Consider the following 21,169-nt stretch of genomic DNA (forward strand, 5'->3'; position numbering starts at 1 on the left):
CTGCAGAAGCGGTCCACCAAGCACAGAAGTGGTAAGCTAACCGCAGATGCGGTTTCTTGTAAAGTTGCTCTTTATCGCAGATGCGGGCCTATTCACATAAAAGCAGAGTCGCTTCTGTGACCAATCTTCCGCAAATGCGGAATCACGGGGAGTTTTTGCATGGTTTCCACTCCCTTTTTTGCTCGATTCCACTCCAATTGAATTCAAATTACTTCATGGCATCATTTACCTGAAAATCTACCAATACACACCATAAATGACCTCATATTATAGTTAAAGGACATAAAAACTAAAGAAAAGAGACTAGAATGAGTGGTAAAATCACCACTCATCAACACCCCCAACTTAAAGCTTTTGCTTGTCCTCAAGCAAATCAAAACCAACACTTCAATGAGGCTTTACCATCTAAAACACAAGTGGTATTGCTATTATCTACAAATCACATTCTCCAATTAAGCACCATACTTATGGATTTGGTTGGTACTAATAATTAAGCTCAAACATGTGCATCTTACCCGAATTACTCCCTCATAAAAAAAAACTTCAAGAAGTGCAAGGGAGTTTCAAAATAATCAAGTGACAAGAGTAAGCCTCAAGAAGTGACTCAAAAGCACTAGTCCACAATATTTGCTCAATTTACTCATTTCCGGGTATATCAATTTCACCAATCCATACTAATTCATATGGCCTCACAAGAAAGAAAGTCCCAAATCACTATATTTACATACAACATAAATGACAAATTTACAAAGACACTCACTCTCACAAAGAATTTCAAGTGTTACAACATCTCATACCATAAGCTTGCCCTTATTTTAATTCATCGCCTATTCAAGAACATTCGGTTGGAGGTCCCATAAGGACTTTTTAAGCTTGTAATGTAGGTTTAGGGAAGGGTCGGATAAGCATTTTGATACAAGTAACTACACCCTCCTTGAACACTACTCACATTTGTCTTTTTTTTGGCACATTGTTTCTTTTCAAACCACATAGCCTCATTGGCATCTAGTTACCAACATAGAACCACCTTAAATACCTCTTTAATTTTCTTCAAGGCTCCATATTTATATACATACATATATTTCTCTTTTTTTTATATACATATTTTTCTTTTGGAGCTTGAATAATTTAATATGAACACGTTGAGGTATATGTTCCTACACTCAATGTACAACCTTACCAATTTCCACTTTGACACCACACCCCCAACTTTGGCTTTTCGCCTCATTTTCAATATTCAAGGAGGGTCGGGTTCAAAATCCACTAATAAAAAGTAACGTGGGAGCATGTCCCGTGGGAAGATTGTATTAGTGTGACATGTAGTCACTTGATTGATTGAAGATCGAAACCAAGTATGGAGATTGTGGTAATATCGCTAATTTGGGAAATTATGCCTGAAGGATGCTCGGTGTCACGACCCTAAACCCGGATCCAAACGTGATGGCACCTCTCGTGAAGACAAGGCCAGCCGACACATTCCCACTTCAATTTTAAGCAATTAAAATAACAAGTATTTAGTCTTAAACATGATAAAATCCCAAAATAAGCAGTGAACAACACATTTGCAGAATTAAAACCAACAAGGCCCGACACCGGGGTGTCACTAGCCATGAGCATCTATTAATCTACTACAAGTCTGAAGAGTCTACACAGTTATTATAGAAACACTAAATAGAGAAAAGAAATGAGATAAGGGGGAGAAGCACGGGGCTGCGAACGCCGAGCAGCTACCTCATGAACTCTGGAATCTGTTAAAAGCTCTCAACCCTCGCCAGCAGGACCTGAAGCACCTGAATCTGCACAAGAGGTGTAGGGAGTAAAGTGAGTACTCCAACTTAGTGAGTAATAATCATAAATAAAGACTAAGAAATATGAAATCACGTAAGGCACATCACAGGCTATAAGGAAGCAGTAAAAGCCAGTAAAAAGTAATGAAATAGTGAAAATATACAGAGTCACTTTAGTTCAGTTTAAACTTCTTAGAATCCCTTTTTAAATAGTTATGCAAGTAAAAGACAGGCAACTAGAAAAGGTAAACACATAAGGAACCGCCCCGCGGGCACAATATCAACAGAATCAGCCCCTCGGGCAACAGATGAAACAATACCAGCCCCTCGGGCTATATCTCACATCACAATAGGTACCCGCGCTCACTGCGGGTGTGCAGACTCCTGGAGGAGCCCCTTACGGCCCAAGCACAATATCAAGCCATCTCGTGGCATAATCATATAGGCTCTCGGCCTCATATCAACAAGCCACCTCGTGGCATACAAATCTTAGGCCCTTGGCCTCATAATCATTATCAGGCGTTTCCTCACAACATAGGCCATCGGCCTTACTTAGTCAAAATTCTCACAAGACACTCGGGCAACAGTAAAACACGATGCTCAGTCCAAAATATCATTTTAAGTGTTAAGTAGAGTAGACATGGTTGAGTTATGAAAATAGTAGAATATAGCATGACTGAGTACAAGTATAAAGTCAAAATAGTGAAGAAATATCAGAAAAATCCCCTAAGGGTTCAAATAGTTGGCACGAGGTCCAAATATGGCATTCAACCCAAAACATGATGATAGCAAATAGTTTTCAGTTAAATACGCGGTTAAATAGTCATTCGGGATGGACTAAGTTACAATCCCAAACAGTGCACGACCTCACGCTCCTCATCTAGCATGTGCGTCACCTCAATATAGCACAACGATGTGCAATCCGGGGTTTCATACCATCAGGACAATATTTACAATCATTACTCACCTCTACCCGATCTAAATCTCTAGCTCGCGATTCCTTTGCCCCTCGAATTGGCCTCCGGATGCTCCAAATCTAACAAAAATCAGTGCAAAACCATCAAAATATGCTAAGGGAACAAAGCTCACTCGAAAGAAATCGAATTACAACCCAAATCCCAAAATTGGCCAAACCCGACCCCCAGGCCCATGTCTTGGATTCCGATAAAAATTACATCAATAGACTCCTTATCACTCCCCGAGTTCATTCATACCAAAAGCATCAAAATTCAACCACAAACGACCCCTCAAATCCCAAATTCTAGGTCTCCAATTACAAGTTCTTGTTCTTCAATTTTAGGCTTAAATTCCATGATTAATTAAGCATAATTCACATTAGAATCGAGTATTAAGTCCATGAATCTTAACTCCAAGTGTTTCCCCTTAGATCCCTCTTCAACCCTCTTCAAAAATCTCCAAAATCACTCAAAAATGGTGGAAGTTAACCCCAAAATCACGGACAAGATGACTATTTAAACATTCTGCCCAGGCCTCAATTCCTTCTTCGCCAACGTAGAGCCTTCCTCGCAAACGTGAAGGATAAAATCTCAGCCTCCTCAACTAACCCTTCACGAATGCGAGGGCCTACTCGCGAACGCGAAGGCCATTTCTCTGCAACACTGAACATCAATTTTCTGCAACTCTCAAAATCTAGAAATGACCCGATCGACCACCCGAAACTCACCCGAGGCCCCTGGGACCTCAACCAAACATGCCAAAATATCCCATAACATCATTCAAACTTGTTCCAATCTTTGGAATGCTCAAAACAACATGAAAACACCAAATTTGCATCGGATTAAAGCCTAAGAATTCAAAAATCTTTTAAATTATGCTTTTGATAAAAAAAACCCAATCAAACCACGTCCGAATGATCGGAAATTTAGCACACACATCTCAAATGACCCAACAGAACTACTGCAACTCCCAAATTTTCATTCTGACCCCTATATTGAAATCTCACCTATCAACTGGAAAACACCAAAAATCCAATTTTGCCAATTCAAGCCTAAATCTACTCTGGACCTTCAAAACACATTCTGATCATGCTCCTAAGTCCCAAATCATCTCCTGAATCTATCCAAACCATCGGAACTCACATCCAAGCCCTCTAACACATAAGTCAACATCTTGTTGACTTTTCCAACTTAAGCTTCCTCAAAAGAGACTAAGTGTCTCAAACCTCACCAAATCCTCTCCGAACACGAGCCAACAAACCCGATCACTCATAGAACCAATAGACAAAGCATTAAGAAGCATAAATGGGGAAAACAAAGTGGTAACTCATGAGAAGACTGGTCGGGTCATCACACTCGTTCAATTAGTTGAGGACTGCGGAATTTTGTTCCGAATTTGATGGTTGTTCTTGTGTGTCATGGGAAAAAGTATTACTGTGGATAATTGAAATGTTATTAGCCCAATGTGTTACGATCAGAATCAGTATAGCATTGTTTACAGAGGAGTTTTCGGGCCTTGGATGTTATCCTATTGTTAGCTATTCAGTGTAATCTCTATTGTTCCATATGGGTTGTGAGGCAATTTGATTATTCGCACTCATATTGAGATCCCATAAAATTTGTGGTGTTGTGAGAGCAGGGTGTCTCTCTGAACACAAGTTTGTTGCACCATAGTTGTGCTTGAGTTTCGTAACGTTTGGCTATCCGTCTCCCCAGGATTGTATTATGCACTTCACATGATTGTGGTTGATATTCAGGTTTTGTAGGTATAAATGTTTTGGCTTGATGGGTATTTCTGTATTTATTGTCATGTGTGGATCGGGTGGCATGCCGCCACAGGTATATGGTTAGATCAGGTGGTACGCCGCCACAGGTATGTTGTTTGGATTGGGTGGCTTGCCGCAACGGTATGATGTGTGGGTCGTGTTGCACGTTGCAATAGTGTGATGTTGAGTACAATTTCCCATATCTATTCTTGTGTGTTTTGTTTCTCATTTCTAAGGAAGGTTCATAACATCATTTCGGTTGATTAACTAGTTATGTGGGTTGTGTAGTTCTTTCCAGAGTCTGTTTTCCTTATGTATCACATTCGAATTTGTAGCTTGTTGGCACATTGTGGCATTATATGAGATTTTTGGCAGTGTCTGAGGTGGCTTATTGCCTGAGCAGCTTATACTAGCTATGACAAGACTATTGGACCTGCAATCGGTGTGATCAGATATATATGAAGCATATTAAAGAGCAAACATTGTTATTTGGTTCATAATGAGGTAATTTTTCTTGTCGAGGGGAGAAGCTCAATGATTTGTTGACTCGGCAGTTGGTATGAATTTCTACGCACCTCTTCCTTCGTGGCGGTATTGCAAAAGTTGGAATAGGACATATATGTGTCATAAGGTGTCTGGTGGGCATCAGATTCGTGGAATTTCAACTATTGTTGTTAGAGGATGTTATTATGGTCACGTGAATTATGCGGTGCATGGTGTGAATTCAATAAAGGTATGCAATCATGTATTGGTACGTCGTGTAGTAATTGATACGGTGCTCATAGGTTGGAAACAGGTCTGGCAGTGAATTTTGGATATTGGAATTTGGCTCTAAAGCTTATTTTGATTAAATAAAAGGGAGAATCTTTAGTCTGGCTCGAGCTGGTAGGTGCTCAAGGGGTTAAATAGTGATTTTGGACAACTCTAGAGAATTTCCTAGGACGTTCGAGGACGAACCTATGTTTAAGTGGGAGAGAATGTAATGACCCGACCGGTCGTTTTAAGCTCTAGCACAACATTTTGTGGTTTTAGGACATGAGTAGCTTCACTTCAGGTATTATGACTTGTGCGCGTGGTCGGAATTGAATTTTGGGAAGTTCATAGTTGATTTGAAAAGAAATTCTCATTTTGAAAGCTTTAAGTTGGAGGAATTGACCAAGGTTTGATTTTTCAGTAAACGAACTCGGAATCAGGATTTGAAGGTTCCAACAGTTTTATATGACGATTTTGGACTGCATATATGTCTGGATCGGGTTTTGGAGGACCCGGGAGCATTTCAGTGCCTATTGTGGAAAGTTGGTGTTTTTAAAGAATTTTATAAATTTGGTTTGAAGTGAATTTCAATGTTATCGAAGTTCATTTCGAATTCATAGCTTGGGAATATCTCAATATGGTGATTTGGGTCTTAGGAGCGCCTCCGGATGTGGATTTGGAGGTTCGTCGGTCATTTTAGGGGCATTTGGCGAAAGTTGGACATTTGAAGGTTTTTGGAAAGTTTGATCGTGCGTGGACTTTTTGATATCAGGGTCAGATTCCGATTCCGGAAGTTGAAGTAGGTCCGTAATATCAAATGTGAATTGTGTGCAAAATTTGAGGTCAATCAAACATAATTTGATAGGTTTCGGCATCGAATGTAGAAGTTTGAAGTTCTTAAGTTCATTAAGCTTGAATTGGGGTGCGATTCATGGTTTTAGCGTTGTTTGATGTGATTTGAAGGCTCAACTAAGTTCGTAATGTGTTTTGGGACACATTGGTATAATTGGTTAAGGTCCCGAGGGCCTCGGGTGGATTCCGAATGGTCAACGGATCGAGTTTGGACTTGGAAAAAGTGCTAAAGCAGCTGCCTTCTGGTTTAACCGCACCTGCGAGGTTTTGGATGCAGGTGCGGAGCCGCAGAAGAGGCCAAGAGGGACGCATATGCAATTTTTGTTGGGCTGTACTGAGACCGCAGATGCTGTGATCTCGCCGTAGAAGTGAGACCGCACCTGCGGAACGGAATAAGCGGTCAAGTGACCGTAGGTGCGAGAAGACACTGGGCAGAAGGGTTCTTTAAGAATGGGGATTTGGCCCGTTTTCCTCCATTCTCTATTGGTTGGACGATTTTTGGAGAGTTTCAAGTGGGGGTTTTCATCATCTATGCCAAGGTAAGTTATTCCCATCCATTGTAAGTTAAATACATGATTTTTATATGGATTCACACATGAAAATTTGTAGAAATTTGGGAATTTAAAGAAAAACCTAAAAATTTATATTTTTAGATTTTGACCACGAAATTGGACATGGCATTTGGAATAAATTATATATTTGAGTTTGTGGTATTATGGATAAGGTTTATCTTTGAAAATATTCGGAATCCGGGCACGTGGGCTCGAGGGTGATTTTATCGACTCTTCGAACATAGTTGGAAATTGTTGTAAATTGGATTATAATGAGTATTAGAGTGTATATTTATGGATTTGCACATTTATTGATTAGTTTTGGAGCATTGAGCATCGGTTTGAGTTGTTTAAAAGGCTTGGGAGACGGCTACAGAACTTCGGAGTGAGGTAAGTCTATTTCTAACCTTGTAATAGGGAATTAACCCCATAGGTGAATAGAATTCATGTGTGCTTTTATTTTCTTGGGCTACGTACGCACGAAGTGTCGAGATTCCGTACGTAGTTATTAGTTATGCCTATGTCGGGGTAGTTTTAGGTTTACTCCATGCCTTGTTGATACCGTTATTTGATTATACTTTATTATTTGCCTGAAAAAGAGTTGAGATCGAGTATGCTTACTATTTTCCTTGAAAGTAGTCAAAATTGAGGATTTCGAAATTTGAAAGTTTTCATTTGAATTTCGTATTTTGGAAAGAATTGAGGATTATTATAATAATTTGAGAAATCTATGTTCAACCACGTCGCAAATATATTCTGCGAGTGTAAGGCCCCGTGAATTTCCTACTCAAAACCCCGAAGCCCGTGGTGCCAAGTTAGGATCATGCGTTAGAGGTGCGTAAAAAGTCAAGAAATAATGTCAAGAAACAAAAAGGTTTGGACCTTTTTGGACTGATCTATGATATAAAAAGTCAAGAAATAATATTTTCCAGAAAATGCAATTTTGCGGTCGAGAATGCGGTCCCATATCAGGTATGCGGACCGCATAATCGCCGCAAAGTGAGTCAGTGTGTTGGTCAAATTTGAGGTCAACTATGCGGTCAAGTATGCGATCGCATAACCGATATGCAGACCGCATAGTCGTCGCACATTTCCCTTGGGATTTTGTGAGGGGCAGTTCTGCGGTGTATTATGTGACCGCAGAATGGGTATGTGGACTGCATTTCTGCCGCATACCCAGGCAGTGTGTTCATATTTTGGGAGCACTTTTGCGGTCCATTCTGCGGGCTGCATTTCCACTTTGCGATCGCAAATGCGATCGCAGACCTGACTCAAGGCTCCAATTTTCTAAATTTTAAACCCGACCCCTTATTGATATATTCGGTATTATAGCTCATTTTGAGCATATTTCCTGATGCTTTTAGAGAGAGAGAGAGTGAGTCTTAGAGAGGGAAGTGCTTACGGAAAATTACTCCATGAAACCTTGCCAAATCTTTGAAGATAATCAAGTGAGGGCACCTAAATCTTTATCCGAAGAGGTAAGACTTCATTACCACAACTCTTATTCCTATGCTTATCAATAAGGGATCACAAGTGAAGTAATTCATGGGTATAAGAATGAATTTCTTACATACATATCACACCATAGAATATTGGGAGATAGTGAACTAAAAAGAATGCAATTGGGGTATAAAATGATAGAAATTTCTCTCAAAAGGGCCTAATATCACAATGCACCTTTAGTGTTTGATAGTATGCTCAAAACAAGCTAGAATATCAATCTCGTCTCTAATTCTCGATTTAATTTGTAATTCTTACACAATAGATCGAAGTGCTAAAAGTTCCAGAATTTTGTAAGGAATAAGGAAAGCTTTATTGAGGTATGTATGGATAAAACCTCGTCTTTCAGAAATTGAGCTTCATCGGTGTTTGTGTGGGCATGGCAAGATTAAAGTTGAATTGTTGCATTGCTTATTGTTTTACATGAGTTGGTGTTGTAACCCTATTTGTGTGAAAAATGTGTCCCAATATAATCAACATGCTATCTTGACAGTTTGAAAGGGGAAAATGTATGAATTACGTATTGGAAATGTTTAGACCTTAAATTGAGCTTGCAGCTGAATATATTGTGCTATCAACGTGAAATCTTATCTATGTTTACAATTTAAATTGCTCTTGTGTGCACCTACTGTCCTAACTGGCAAAGCTAATATTGAAAATTGGGAACGATGTAAAATGCGGACTAGTGCCAAGAATGATTTGATAGGTCGTGGCCCCAAGTGCCTATGAAATGATATATGAGAAGGGAACAATGCCTTGTGAGGCGACCTAGCCGATCGGGTCGAGATCGGACTCCGCTCAAGATAGTGGTGGTATTGGAAGAGGTATTGTGAATGAATTTCAGGAAAGAAGGAAAATGATATTGTGATTGAAGCATATGTCTAAAATGAGGCAACCTAGCCGATCGGGTCGAGATCAGACTCCGCTCAAGATAGCGGTGGTATTGTGAACAAATAATGAATAGTGTGAAATGCCGCAAACTAAAAGCTATGGGAAAATGATATGAAAGTTGTATGATTCTTTTATTAGATAATGTGGTGATCGTTTAAAGTTTTGAGTTATACTTGTGATTTCTTATTCTTGTATGAAAGTTCTTTCTAATTTGATGGTGTTTAGTTATACATACTAGTGCTATTCGATGGCACTAACGTCCCTTTTGCCGGGGGCGCTACATTTTTTTAAATGAATGTAGGTGGCTCCATAGTGGATAGTGCCGGTCGTGTGTAGCGAAGCATCCCTCTTCTCAAGATCTTGGTGAGCCCCTTTCTCCTTCAAGGGGCTATATTGTATATCTTTGTATTGTGGACTTTCACTTTTGAGGTATAGTCGGGGCCTTGTTGCCGGCGTTGTCAGACTATCTTGAGTATCCTTAGAGGCTCCGTAGACATATGTGTGGGTTATGTACGGGCGTTGGATGGGTCTACGAACTATGATGTAATTCAAATTCTCGTTTTGCTAAAGTGTAATTGTATGTAATCTTAGGAAATTAATTACAGATTAATGTTGTGATTTAAAATGAACTAACTTTGTAGAATGCACTATCTTTCCTCGTCTAAGCAAATGAATGAAAGCATGGTTTCCTTATTCGTATCGAGTTGGGTAGGAAGTGTTTGATAATGCTTACTCGGTTGGGTTTACTCGATTGAGCGTCGGTCGTGCCTCCCGAGGTTGGGGAGTGACAACCTAAGGAAGTGTTTGATAAGGCTTGCTCATTTGGGTTTACTCGATTGAGCACCGATCGCGCCTCCCGAGGTTGGGGCGTGACAACAAGCGGGGTAAATTTCCACTAATCTCATGAGAGCGGGCCGTTCGCCTCGGTAGGTTAATAGAAGCATCTATGGTCTATGCTGTTCAACCCTTGGTAGTGCATAGTTTATATTTATATGTTGGATCGGACCGTGTGACCTCGGCATGACTTGCGCATGACAATTCTTTTGAACTAATAATAATTAACATTGCTTTATTGGCTTGAGATATAAATTGCTAAATGGTTTAAATGAATTTGGAAATTTCTATTCATAAAAGGATTGTTGATTATTTTTTATTATTAAATTTTCAGCTATGTTATGTATTCCATGCTTAAAAATAATATCAGTATTTTATTGTTAGCCCATAGTAAGTGTCGGAGTTGACCCATCGTTACTACTTCTTCGAGGTTAGACTAGATGCTTCCTGGGTACGCATTGATATTCGTACTCATACTACACTTGCTGCATATTCTTGTGCAGGTTCATATATGTCTTGTGGCCTTGTGGGCACAGAGGCATGGTTATTTGCGGGGACATAGGTGCACTGCATCCTATGTTATGAGTCCGCATCATGCAGAGTCTCCTTCAGAGTTATTATATTTTTTCTATCTAATTTATATTCAGGACAGATGCTGTATTTTTTTACTCCCTAGTTGATGCCCATGCACTTATGATACCGGATTTTGGGGGTACATATGAGTTTTCCAGTATTGTAGTTGGGAAAATATTATCAATTACTCTATAAATTTTTATTTCATATTATTTAAATGAGGGAAAAACATGATTTTAAAATACTAAAATGAGTAATCAAGTTAATCAATTATTATTGGCTTGCCAGACAGCGGTGTTAGGCGCCATCACAACCTTTAATGGATTTTGGATCATGACACTAATAAAGGAAGAAATTGAATTTCAAACCTTAGTTAGGGTTCAACGACTGAAAAATCGACCCATGGATGTGGGGAATCAACCCATTTTCCATGTATATGGACGAGATATCGTCCAAATCCTGAAGATCAAAGCTGAACGGGTCCGATATGGAATGGTGATACTTGCCAAAATTAGGGTTAGTACTAAGTATCATCAAGAGCGTATGAGTAGCAGCAGGGTAGTGTAAAAAGGTAAATAGATCGTAGGACTCCATAGTATAACCAAATTCAGAGAGATTTTTGGAAAGTAAGACAACTAGGGTTCGTAGAAGATGAGAGCGTGTGAGGGCGGTTGGGAAAAGAAAATGGGCTCTAGGGTTATGGGTAGGGATATAAGGAGAGTGAGGGTTTTATTTCGGGTCATTGATCATTTGAGATAAACTTCCAAGATTAAAAGGAAGGTAGGGCGGGTTGGAAAAATGGGTCTCGACTGGGTTGGAATAAAAGGTCATTTGGTTTGGGCCAAGGCAGATTGAGCTAAGGTTTGGGGGTGTTTAAGCCATTAATTTGGTCCGAAAATTGGCTTAGGATTGGGATGGATTTTAAATACAAGATATAAAGAAAAAATAATTATAAAAATGACTAATAAATAGTAAAAAAATATTATTCATGCACTAAAATGCTCGAAAAATAACATTTTAACATTATAAGAATATAAGAAATACTATTTTAGTATAAATAATATAATAAATACAATTATGTACAGAATATAGGCTATTATTATAAAATTATGTAAAATCGCTTTAAAATACAAATATAATTATATAAAAACAAGTAAAATATTATGATACGGTAAAATCGGAGGGTCCAATTTTCCGTCGTTGTGGTGCCTCGTAACCATATTTTGCAGGTTCGAGACTAGGGTCGAGGTTCACCTTTGAGGGCTATCTATGCTCGACCTCGGGGCGATGCAGACCAACGACTATGATGGAAAAATGGGGAGTTCCCAAGGAGCATAACTAGAGCTGACAAAGTCTAGTGAGCTAAGTTTAGACCCGAATCGTGACATCAACTAGCCGTCCCATCTCCATATCTTTGTAATAAATGTATTTGTACTAGTTAGGATTTCCCCTCATATATAAAGGGGATCCTTGTCATTTTGAAGGGATCCGATGCTCAATACTAAACATACAAGAACATTCTATCTGCTCCCTAACACATTCTCTTGGTCTCATTACTTCATTTGTTGCTCATATTTATTGTGTTCTACTTATTGCTCTTCATTTATTGCTTATTATTGGCCATAAAGACCGTCATTAATTGTATTATAACTGTAAGTCTCCATCGATCGCCCTCGGCGGATGTCGAACTCGACTCCGAGGCCCTCGAATAGGCAAGCTCGAAGGCTCGATTATTAATCATTCGGTTTGGTTATCACCTTGCTCTCAAGATCTTATCTTGTTTCTAAGCCTTTCACATAGCATCAACTGCTTAACAACTAGCATAAAAATAGATCACATATTTTTAGAAACATATATGTGATGACCTGGTCAGTCGTCTCATGAGTTACTGCCCCATTTTCCCTATTTCTGCTTCTTTATGCTTCGTTATCCGTGTTTTGTGGTATCGGGTTGGTCGGATCGAATCCGTAATGATTTTTGGTAAGGTTTGAGACACTTAGTCTCTTTTAAGGAAGTTTAAGTTGGAAAAATCAACCGGATGTTGACTTATGTGTTAGAGGGCTCGGATGTGAGTTCTGATGGTTCGGTCAGCTTCAGGAGGTGATTTATGACTTAGGAGCATGATCATAATGGGTTTTGGAGGTTTGGAGTAGTTTTAGGCTTGAATTGGCGAAGTTAATATTTTGGCGATTTCTGGTTGGTAGGAGAGAATTGATATAGGTGTCGGAATAGAATTCTGAGGGATGTAGTAGCTTCGTTGGGTCATTTGGGATCTGTGTGCAAATTTTCAGGTCATTCGGACGTGGTTTGGTTGGGTTTTTGATCAAAAGCAGAATTCGAAAGATTTTTAGGAAATTTGGCTTGAATCCGATGTGTTTTGGATGATTTGATGTTATTTAAAGTGTTTTGAGGATTGTAACAAGTTTGAATAAGGTATTACGATGTGTTCGTGCCTTTGGTTGAGGTCTCAGGAGCCTCGGGTGAATTTCGGGTGGTCAATCAGATCATTTTAAAGTTGAGAAAATTGTAGAAGTTGCAGGTTCAGCTGTTGCAAGTTTTCACTCTTCGCGTTCGCGAGTGGACCCTCACGTTCGTGAAGAGTCAGAGGAAGTCAGTGGAATTTTGGCCTTCGCGTTCGTGAGAAGGGCTTCACGTTCGCGGAGGGCTGGGAAGTGATGCATAGCGGTCGCATAGAGGAATTGGGCCAGCTGGGTTTGAGGTCAAGTTGTTCATCGCGTTCGCGATGGACGGAGCGCGTTCGCGAAGGTTCGTCTGGGTAAAGTATCGTGTTCACGAGGGCTTGGTCGCGATTGCGTAGGAGAAAAATTTGTCAAAGTAAATTTGTGCTTCGCGAACGCGAGTGTTTGACCGCCTTCGCGAAGAAGGAATAAATGCATGGGCAGAATGTTTTTAAGCTCGTCTTGTCCGCGATTTTGGGGCTTATTTCCTCCGTAGTTGGTCATTTTTGGAGATTTTTGAAGGAGATTGAAGAGGGATTAAAGGGGAATCGTTGGGAGGTAAGATTCTCGGACGTAAAACTCGATTAATATGTGAATTCCACCTAGAAAATCAAGGAACTTAAGCTAAAAATTGAAGAACTAGGGCTTGGAAAATTGGACATTTGATTGGGGATTTGAAGGACCATTTGGGGTTGGATTTGAGAACTTTTGATATGTATGAACTCGTGGGAAGATAAGGAATCTGTTGGTGTGAAAATTTCTGAATTTTGAGACGTGGGACCGGGTTCGGGTTTTGGTAATTTCGGGATTTGTGCCCTCTATTGATTATTTTTGCTTGTGCTTCATTCCCTTAGCATGTTTTGACGTCCTCGTTCTTATTTTGGATAGATTCGATGCGAGTGGAGGCCGATTTGAGGGGCAAAGGCATCGCGAGCTAGAGATTTAGCCGGTTCGAGGTGAGTAATGATTGTAAATGATGCTCTGAGAGTTTGAAACCTTGGATTTCACATCGTAGTGCTATATTGAGGTGAGACACACGCTTGATGACGGGCGTGGGGTCGTGCACTATTGGGATTGTGACTTGGTCTGTCCCGGTTGATGATTTTACTGTGTATATGACTAAAATTATTTGCTATCATCATGATTTGGGTTGAATGCCATATTTGGGCTTCGTGCGAACTATTTGAACCCTTCGAGGATTTTTACTCATATTTCCTCACTGTTTTGATTCATTACTTGAACTCAGTCATGTTATTTTCCACTATTTTCATACTCAGCCATGTTTACTCCGTTTTTAATACTTAAATGCTATTTTAAATGATGTTTGGGCTGAGAAACACTGTTTTACTATTGCCCGAGGGGCTTATGAGGATTTTTTTGACTGAGTAAGGCCGAGGGCCTATGTTATGAGGAAACACTGATACTGATTTGAGGCAGAGGGCCTGAGATATGTAAGCCACGAGGTGGCTTGATAGATATGAGTCCGAGGGCCTAGTTTTGATGCCACGAGATGGCTTGTTACTGCGCTTGGATCGTAAGGGGCCCCTCCAGGAGTCTGCACAACCCCAGCTAGCACGGGTACCTATTGTGATGTGAGATTGAGCCCGAGAGGCTGGTATTGTTCTGAGATATTGCCCGAGGGGCAGGTTTGTTGATACTGTGCCCGAGGGGCGAACTTCTATTTGTTTACTTTACCTTAACTACCTGTCAATTACTTGTTTACTTGTTGAAAGAGGATTTTACTTGATTTTTTATTGGTTTACTGTTTCTAAATGATTTTACTGCTTCATTATAGAATGCATTGTGCCTTACATATTTTTTTACTTTTAGTCATTATTTACATTTGTTACTCACTGAGTTGGAGTACTCACTTTACTCCTTGCACACTGTGTGCAGATTCAGGCATAATTGGTCCCGCTCCCGAGTGTTGATTCATTCCAGCTTCAGGTGGATCTTCGAGGAGTCTTTAGGTAGCTGTTGGCGTTCGCAACCGGAGCTCCGCCCTATCTCTTTCCTTTATGTCCATAGTTCAGTATTTAAACTCTGTAGTTACATTTAATTGGCTGGTCTTGTCTTCACGAGAGACGCTATCATGACAAGGTTTGGGTTTAGGGTCGTGACAAGTTGGTATCAGAGCCTAAGTTACATAGGTCTCACGATTCATGAGCAGGTTTAATAGAGTCTCGCGGATCGGTATGAAGACGTTTGGATTTATCCTCGAGAGGCTGCAGAACCTTTAGGTAAAACTTTATATTCTTGAAATTCTTGTCGTGCGAACTTGTTGATCCGAGTACTAAACTTCTATTATTTTATTCTATCACAGATGGTGAGGACACGCGCTACCGAACGGGATGGACGACCACCAGTGCCACCAGTTTTGGCCCCCCGAGGCCGAGGATGCGGTAGTGGTCGTGGTAGAGGTAGAGCAGCGAGGGCAACACCTATAGATCCACCAGCTACCTAGTTCAAGACCAGGTCCCAGCTATGGACGCTCCAGCAGCACCAGTTCAGGCACCAGCTGTGCCCATCGTGATTCCGGGTCTTTAGGAGGCCTTGGCACAGATCTTATTAGTTTGCACTGGCCTAGCTCAGGCGGTTTCAGCCACTACAGTCGCAACTACTTCATAGGATAGGGGAGGTAATCAGACTCCCGCCGCTCGTACGCCTGAGTAGGTTGTGCAGGGACTTCAGAAGCTGGGGGTGCATCCAGCCTAGCCTGTTGCAGCTGCTCAGGACTATGTGGTTCCTGTCATGCCGGAGGATGAGCAACGTAGGTTGGAGAGATTCGGTAGATTGCAGCCTCTGACCTTCAGTGGCACAGAGGGCGAGGATGCCCAGGGCTTTTTGGATAAGTGTCAGAGGATGCTTCATACTGCAGGTATTTTGGAGACCAGCGGGGTCACTTTTACCACCTATTTGTTTTCAGGAGCTGCTTTCACTTGGTGGGAGGATTTTGAGAGGCGTAGGCCTGTTGGTGCAGCACCTCTTACCTGGCAGCAGTTCTCCGTTCTCTTTCTAGAGAAGTATGTGTTGCAGTCTCGCAGAGAGGAGCTGTGTAGGCAGTTTGAGTGGTTGCGTCAGGGGGAGATGACCATGTCGCAGTATGAGTTGAGGTTCACTTAAGTTGGCTCGTCAAGCCATCTGGTTGGTCCCAATAGATAGAGCGAGGATTAGGAGGTTTATTGATGGTCTTACTTATCATCTCTGTATTCTCATGACTGGGAAGACGGTGACTGGTGCTACTTTTCAGGAGGTTGTGGATATTGCCCATGAGATTGAGTCTGTTCGTCGCTAGGAGCGAGAGGAGAGGGATTCCAAGAGGCCTCAAGGATCTGGCAGTTATAGTGATGCTCCTTCGAGGGGTCAGTTTCAGCACGGCAGAGGCCGTCCATTTAGGCATGCACATCCATCTCCCCTCGGTTATCTTGGGGTATCATCGGGTCATAGTTCTTACAGTTCTCATCAGGGTCAGGCATCATTTAGTGCCCTTCCAGCTTAGAGTTCGTCTTGTGCTCCATTGGTTCAAGGCTCTTCTATGTCGAGTGTATCTGCTAATCACTTTTATGCGAGGGGTTCCCTTTAGTGCCCTTCTCCAGCACCTAGGAGTTGTTATGAGTGTGGTGAGATGGTTCATATATGGAGGTAGTGCCCTCGTCGTCTTACGAGTTCATCTCAGCAGAGGGGTCAGTCATCGGATTCAGTGCCAATTATTTCACCACCACCCGCCCCGCCAGCTAGGGGTGGAGGTCAGTCAGCTAGGGGTTGCCCCAGAGGGGGGGTCGATCAAGTGGCGGTCAGGACCATTTCTATGCACTTCTAGGCAGACTCGATGCTATTGCTTTAGATGTTGTTATTACAGGTATTGTTTCAGTCTACCACAGAGATGCTCTGTATTATTTGATCCCGGTTCCACCTTTTCTTATGTGTCATCATACTTTGCTCGTTATTTGGGTACGCCCCATGAGTTTCTTGCTTCACCCATTCATGTATCTACCCCGGTAGGCGATACTGTTGTTGTAGACCGTGTGTACCGGTCATGTGTGGTGACTAATGGGGGTTTGGAGACCCGTGTGGATCTTTTAATATTGTGTATTGTGGATTCGATGTCATTTTGGGCATGGATTGGCTATCTCCATGTCGTGCTATTTTGGACTGTCATGCTAAAATAGTTACATTGGTATACCGGGTGTGCCACGGATCGAGTGGCGAGGTATGACTGATTATGTTCCTAGTAGAGTGATCTCATTCTTGAAAGCCCAGTGTATAGTTGGGAAGGGTTGTCTTTCGTATCTAGCTTTTGTAAGGGATGTCAGAGCTGAGACTCCCAGTATTGATTCTATCCCAGTTGTGAGGGATTTTTCTAATGTGTTTCCTGCAGACCTATCGGGCATGCCACTAGACAGGGATATTAATTTTGGTATTGACCTGGTGCCGGGCACTCAACCCATTTCTACTCCACTGTATCGTATGGCACCAGCGGAGTTGAAGGAATTAAAGGAGCAGCTTCAGGAACTCCTTGATAAAGGGTTCATTCGGCCTAGTGTGTCACCTTAGGGTGTGCCGGTTCTATTTTTGAACAAAGTAACAATTAAGAACAAGTACCCTTTTCCACGCATTGATGATTTATTCGACCAGATTCAGGGCGCGAGGGTGTTCTCCAAGATTGATCTCCATTCAAGCTATCACCAGTTGAAGATTAGGGATTCAGATATTCTTAAGACAACTTTCAAGACCCGATATGGTCATTATGAGTTCTTGGTGATGTCTTTTAGGCTGACCAATGCCCCGGTAGCGTTCATGCATTTAATGAGCAGCGTGTTCCGGCCTTATCTCAATTCGTTTGTCATAGTCTTCATTAATGATATTCTGGTGTACTCGCGTAGACAGAAGGAGCATGCGGAGCATTTGAGAGTTGTGTTGCAAAGATTGAGGAGGAGAAGCTCTATGCAAAATTCACCAAGTGTGAGTTTTGGCTCAGTTAAGTGGATTTCTTAGTGCGCGTGGTGTCCAGCGAGGGTATTCAGGTTGACCCGAAGAAGATAGAGGTAGTTCAGAGTTGGCCCAGACCGTCCTCAGCCACAGAGATTCGCAACTTTTTTGGTTTGACAGGCTATTATCGTCGGTTTGTTCAGGGATTCTCATCTATCACATCGCCCTTGACCAAGTTGACTTAGAAGGGTGCTTCGTTTTTATGGTCGATCGAGTGTAAGGAGAGCTTTCAGAAGCTCAAGACGGCGTTGACCACATCTCCAATGTTGGTTTTGCCATCAATTTCAGGTTCATATACTATGTATTGTGATGCTTCGAGAGTTGGGATTGGTTGTGTGTTGATGCAGGAGGGTAGAGTTATTGCTTATGCTTCTCGCCAGTTGAAGCCCCGTGAAAAGAACTACCCCGTTCATGATTTGGAGTTGGCTGCCATAGTTCACGCATTGAAGATTTGGAAGCACTACTTGTATAGCATATCTTGTGAGGTGTTCACCGATCATTGCAGTCTTTAGCATTTGTTCAAGCAAAAGGATCTTAATTTGAGGCAGCAGAGATGGTTGGAGTTGCTTAAGGATTATGATATCATTATATTATACCATCCGAGAAAGGCCAATGTTGTGGCCGATGCTTTGAGCCGAAAGGCAGTGAGTATGGGGAGTTTGGCATATATTTCAGTTGGGGAGAGACCTCTTGCAATTGATGTTCAGGACTTGTCCAATCGGTTCGTGAGGCTGGATAGTTCGGAGCCTAGTCGGGTATTGGCTTGTGTGGTTTGTCGGTCTTCCTTTTATGATCGCATCAGAGAGCCCCAGTATGATGATCCGCATTTGCTTCTCCTTAGGGACAGAGTTCAGCATGATGATGTTAGAGTTGTAACCATTGGTGATGATAGGTGTTGAGGATGCAGGGCTAGATTTGTGTGCCCAGTGTGGATGGGCTTCGGGAGTTAATTCTGGAGGAGGCCCATAGCTCGTGGTATTCCATTCATCTGGGTGCCGCGAAGATGTATCAGGATTTGAGGTAGCACTACTGGTGGAAAAGAATGAAGAAATATATTGTGGGATTTGTATCTCGGTGTCTCAATTACAGCAGGTGAAATATGAGCATCAGAGATCGAGTGGCTTGCTTCAGCAGATGGATATTCCCGAGTGGAAGTGGGAGAGAATCACTATGGACTTTGTAGTTGGACTTCCACAGACTTTGAAGAAGTTCGATGCTATTTGGGTGATTGTGGATTGGTTGACCAAGTCCACACACTTCATTCCTGTGTGTACTACCTATTCTTCAGAGCGGTTGGCAGGGATCTATATCCGAGAGATAGTTCACTTGCATGGTATTCCGATTTCCATCATTTCAGATAGAGGTACTTAGTTTACTTTGCAGTTTTGGAGGGTCGTGCAGAGAGAGTTGGGTACTTAGGTGGAGTTGAGCACAACTTTTTATCCTCAGAGGGACGAGCAGTCCGAGCGCACTATTTAGATATTGGAGGACATGTTGTGTGCTTGTGTCATTGATTTCGGAGGGTCTTGGGATGAGTTTCTACCGCTTGCAGAGTTTGATTATAATAACAGCTACTAGTCGAGTATTCAGATGGCTCCATATGAGGCTTTGTATGGGAGGCGGTGTAGATCTCCAGTTGGTTGGTTAGAGCCCGGTGAGGCTACGCTATTGGGGACTGATTTGGTACAGGATGCTTTGGAGAAGGTGAAGGTGATTCAGGAGAGACTTCGTACAGCGCAGTCGAGGCAAAAGAGTTATGCTGATAGGAAGGTTCGAGATGTGTCCTACATGGTTGACGAAAAGGTTCTGTTGAAGATTTCACCCATGAAAGGTGTTATGAGATTTGGGAAGAAAGGGAAGTTGAGTCCGCGGTTCATTGGGTCTTTTGAGGTGCTTCGGAGGATTGGGGAGGTGGCTTAGGAGCTTGCTTTGCCACCCAGCTTGTCGAGTGTGCATCAGGTATTTCATGTTTCTATGCTTTGGAAGTATATTGCGGATCCGTCTCATGTTCTGGATTTCAACACGGTTCAGTTGGATGATGATTTGACCTATGATGTGGAGCCAGTATCTATTTTGGGTAGTCAAGTTCGGAAGTTGAGGTCGAAGGATATAGCTTCAGTGAAAGTGCAATGGAGAGGTCGGCCTGTGGAGGAGTCTACCCGAGAGACCGAGCGAGAGATGTGGAGCAGATATCCTCCCCTGTTTGAGGCTTCAAGTATGTTTCTTGACTCATTCGAGGACGAACGTTTGTTTAAGTTAGGGAGGATGTGACGACCCGACCAGTCATCTCATGAGTTACCGCCTCGTTTTCCCTATTTCTACTTTTTTATGCTTCGTTATCCGTGATTTGTGGTATTGGGTTGGTCAGATCGAATTCGAGATGATTTTTGGTAAGGCTTGAGACACTTATAGCTTGTTTGGCCAAGCTTCCTTTTGGCCTAAAGTGCTTTTTTTGGCCAAAAGCACTTTTGGCCAAAAATTGAGGAGTTTGGCCAAGCTTTTGGAAGGAAAAAAGTGCTTTTGAGGAGAAATAGAAGTAGTTTTGGAGAAGCAGAAAAAACTAGTTTCTCTCCAAAAGCACTTTTTTGAGAAGCACTTTTGAGAAAAATACACTTAGAAGCAGTTTTTTAAAGCTTGGCCAAACACTAAATGCTCCTCAGAAGTGCTTTTCAAACTAATTAGCCTAACGCAAACTGCTTCTCACCAAAAGTACTTTTGAGAAAAGCACTTCTCAAAATAAGCTGATTTTTGCAGCTTGGCCAAACAGGCTATTAGTCTCTTTAAGGAAGTTTAAGTTGGAAAAGTCAATCGGATGTTGACTTATGTGTTAGAGGGCTCGGATGTCAGTTCTGATGGCTCGGTCATCTTTGGGAGGTGATTTATGACTTAGGAGTGTAATCAGAATGGGTTTTGGAGGTTTGGAGTAGTTTTAGGCTTGAATTGGCGAAGTTGATATTTTAGCGATTTCCTGTTGGTAGGCGAGATTTCGATATAGAAATCGGAATGGAATTCTGAGGGTTGCAGTAGCTTCGTTGGGTCATTTGGGATGTGTGTGCAAATATTTAGGTCATTCGAACGTGGTTTGGTTGGGTTTTTTTATCAAAAGCAGAATTTGGAAGATTTTTAGGAAATTTGGCTTGAATCCGATACGTTTTGGGTGATTTGATGTTATTTGAGGTGTTTTGAGGATTGGAACAAGTTTTAATAAGGTTGTAGGATGTGTTCGTGCCTTTGATTGAGGTCCCGGGGGCTTCGGGT

This window comes from Nicotiana tabacum, chromosome 7, assembly GCF_000715075.1.
Source record: "Nicotiana tabacum cultivar K326 chromosome 7, ASM71507v2, whole genome shotgun sequence".
Lineage (NCBI taxonomy): Eukaryota > Viridiplantae > Streptophyta > Magnoliopsida > Solanales > Solanaceae > Nicotiana > Nicotiana tabacum.